Raw genomic sequence first — 4,463 nt, 5'->3', positions numbered from 1 at the left:
TATATCAGGGTCTTTTCAGCAAAATCTTGCTGGCATATGCAATAGTGTCTAGGTTTGGTAGCTGATTATGGGATGGGTTCCCAGGTGGGGTAGTCTCTGGATGGTCCATCTTTTTTTCTTAGCTCCAAATTTTGTCTTTGTAACTCCTTCCATGGGAATTTTGTTCCCTATTCTAAGGAAGAATGAATATCCACACGTTTGTTTTCCTTCTTCTTGATTTTCTTGTTTTTTGCATATTGTATCTTGGATATTCTAAGTTTCTGGACTAATATCCACTTATCAATGAGTGCATATCAAGTGACTTCTTTTGTGACTGGGTTACCTCAGTCAGGATGATATCCTCCAAATACAGCCATTTGTTCAAGAATTTCATAAATTCATTGTTTTTAATAGCTGACTAGTACTCCATTGTGTAAATGTACCACATTATTTGCATCCATTCCTCTGTTGAGGAACATCTGGGTTTTTTCCAGCTTCTGGCTATTATAAATAAGGATGCTATGAACATAGTGGAGCATGTGTCCTTATTACCAGTTGGAACATCTTCTGAGTATATGCCCAGGAGAGGTATTGCTTGATCTTCCGGTAGTAATATTTCCAATTTTCTGAGGAACTGCCAGACTGGCTTCCAGAGTGGTGGCAAATCAAAACAACCCTGAGATCCACATCAAGTCACCATTTTTTAAAGTCATGATGATCAATTAAATATACATATATATTATTAGATAAACGTAGTAAATATGTAAGCATGTGGTCATATGTCTACATAGTTTTTTAATTTATCTCCTCTTGTATGTATTTCACTCTAATTTCACATGGCATATTGCTATTTATGAGAGTTAATTCTAATGGACAATTGCTCACATATGATTGGTATATTGCACAGTGAACTTTGTAATTTTATGTGTATTGTTGAAAACTATCAGTTTTTAAGTACTGTGATAAACATGAGACATGGGCTACTTTATGTAAAAGATGTCATAGTGAAATATGAATTGTGGTTCAGGAAATGTCATCAAAAGAAAATTCTGTTCAGTATATGGTAAGCTGAGATTGGTGTTTACTGAATTAAATGCTACAGTACAGCTAAATTAGTACCCCATGGTCTACAATTCAGAAATTAGCTCAGTCAAAAGATATTAAGAGCAGTGACTCTGACTGTGTTCCAACTCTGATAATACCTATCAGATCTATCAATCATCTCCTTTTAGAAAGCCAGTGCTTACATTTATATTGGTTTAAATATCAAAAGTCTAGACATAAAAATCTTACACTAAGTTTAATGGGAATGCAATACCACTGTCAAAGTATGTAGCATTCTGTGACTCATTACTCTTACTTACAGACAAATGCTCACATGTCTGTTTCAACCTTGAGGCTGCAGTTCTACATTATGAAGTAATTCTGAAGACACATAATTTGGTTTTATTTGAGAGTTTTGAAGCTGTACCTTGTTTTTTTTAATTTTTTGTTGTTGTTGTTGGTCTTGTTTTTTGTTTTTTGTTATTATGTGACTACATAGATAAGTTGTTCAAATTTAACTTATGTATCTGAGGAATTCTTATGATGTTGATTTGTTTCATCAAAGTACATTTTTATGGAAATTTTAAACACTGCACTAAATACAAACCAAGGGATTAATAAATTTTCAAAAAACTTGTTAAGATTCGGTTAGCAATTTTATACCATGTCCCTGAGGAGGTTGTGTTAATATCTGAACAATATTCATATCTAATATATTTTATGATGGATTTGTTAGTTGTTTTACTTGATACAATAGTGGAATATTTGAAGACACATGGTTCTTTATTTTTCCTTTCTTATTTTCTTTTTCCTGTTGCTTTTTTCTTTTCTTTTATTTTGAAGAAAAAAAGTATGATATTTTCTGTCTTTGATTTTATCTAAAATACTGAAGATAATTCTGGTAATAAATTGAATGCTTTGGAAATTCTAATAATAAATAATGTCTATTCCAAAATATTATTATCATAAAAACTTTTGGAAGGATTTTCCATGATATTTAAAATCAATATAACGTTTCCTCCAGTGGTATGCTACATCCTATCAAGCAAATCTATCATTTTTTTTTTTTGGAATTTCTTTAGCTGTGAATTCCCAAATATGAACTGTACTTTCTTTCAGATCATTCTGAGAGCTACCTCCTCTCTTCCACGGTGTTAAAATGACTCTGTTGCCAATTATTCAGAGAGGTATCTTTTAGACTAAAGAACATTATTTTTTAACCAAAGGGCTAAGTCCTGCTGTTTTAATAAATATTACTTCTCTTCACTTAATGCTACAAGGGGAGATTATTGTAAATAGAAGCTGTTTATGTCTGCAGAAAATAATTTATAAACTCATGACTTATTGCTCTGGAAACACTTCAAAGCAGCAGTACATCTGGCATGTGAAGATGATGAGGCATTATTCAAATAAAACCTTGCCTCACAGGCATTAATGGATGCAACTGACACAGCTATGGTTTTAAAACATGAATCTATTTTCAATTTTCAAATACTTTGCTGGAACTAAGGCACTGAGTAAATTTGCATACAACCAGCCAGAGAATCATTGAGATAACAATCTCTCTTTTTCTTTTAACTAGAATCTCATTCACTTTTTCAACCTAACCTGAACCTCACTATGTAGCCCAAGCTAGTGTATAACTCATAGCAATCCACCTGCCTCAGCATTCTGAGTGTTTATGAACATGAGCAACTTGACCTTTTTCATAATTTTATTTTGCATCATAACAAACAGCAGTATACATTTACAAACTTGTGGTTTTGTTTTTCCTTTATAGACTTTTAGAAAATCAGAAATCCAATTGATTTTTTTTTCTGATGCATTCATTCATACCTATGGTTTTCCAAATTAAGAACAAACTACAGAATACATTCTTTTATTTTGAATGCTACCCAACTTTATTTCAAAGTCATTTTCATCACAGATGAAGTGTTTCATGGTGTAATGAAATTTATGCTCCCAAACTGCAATGCTCTTCTTCCATAAGCTTTTCTGATGCCCATGGCAGAAACTCAGATTCTAAGAAGGCTTGACAATAGACCAGAAACTAGCTCTAAAATGTAAACAATGGTTTTATCACAGTAAATGGCAGTACTTTCCTATAATTTTTCTGTTAGGGCTTGCTACGTTTTTCATCAAAACATACAGGCTACCAAAGAAAGTTTCTCAAAAGAAGTTCTAAAGAAAATATTGTTATAAAGTAAATATTATTACAAAGTAAATTCTCATGATTCATGGGTCAAGTGTGCCCTAAATTTTCCTTCTTTGTTGTGAGAAATAACATGTTCATTTATTTACTCATTCACGGGATTAGGAATATTAAGTCTCACCTTACTGGTCAGCCTCCAGCTTGTAGAGTACTATCTCTTGCTTGAGGCTGATTCAGAATGCAGAATCTGTTGAAGTACTTGCTTAAAGAATAAACAATGTACACCTGGATGGAAATATATTACCATTCAAGGCAAAGAGGCCCAGTAAGCATTGTGTTTGTTTATTAATACTATAACATTACATAAATATGTCTTCACTTTTAAAAAGGTAGAATCAAGTTTTACATTGTCTTTATTGTTCAACATTGACAGGATTCTATAATGTTGTAGGAAATAATCTACTCTAACTAATGTATGGTATGCAAAATTATCTATTGAACTCCTGATGTTAAATTGGTAGATGCTGGATCATCTGGTAGTGCAATTCCTAGATATTTGCAAACAAGAAAAAGCATCATATATCTACTCATTAGTGTAAATATAAATCATAGCAATATTTATAATGGTCAAACTCTGGAAATAATCAATATGTACCAAGTAGTGCTTGGGATAATTTGCATACCCATTCAGTAGAATATTACCTTGCACAGATAGGAATGGGGTTCAATTGCATGTTGTAATTGAATGGATGTTTAATATAATTTGCTATGTTAAAGACACCAAAAGGCTATATGTTGAATGATTCTATTATATGTCCTATTCCAAAATAATAGATACAGAATTACTATTTGTGTAAAGCTCTGAGGTCAAAACACAAAATGAGAAATGATAGCAATTGAATTTCATTCTGTTATGAAAATTTTGATCCAAAGTTTGCACTGTTGGTTGCAGCTTGAAAGCTAATAATGGAGTACTAGTCAGCTATTAAAAATAATGACTTCAAGAAATTCTTAGCCAAATGAATGGAACTAGAAAATATCATCCTGAGTGAGTAACCCAATCACAAAAGAACACATATGGTATGAAATCACTGATAAGTGAATATTATCCCCCCCAAACAACAACAACAACAAAATAGAATACACAAAATACAATTCACAGACCACATGAAACTCAAGAAGAAGGAAGACCAAAGTGTGGATGCTTCAGTCCTTATTAGAAATGGGAACAAAATACTCATGGGAGGAGAAACAGAAACAAAGTGTGGAATAGAGACTGAAAGAAAGG

Source organism: Mus caroli, chromosome 17 (genome assembly GCF_900094665.2).
Source record: "Mus caroli chromosome 17, CAROLI_EIJ_v1.1, whole genome shotgun sequence".
Classification (NCBI taxonomy): domain Eukaryota; kingdom Metazoa; phylum Chordata; class Mammalia; order Rodentia; family Muridae; genus Mus; species Mus caroli.
Note: the sequence above shows the minus strand (reverse complement) of the source record.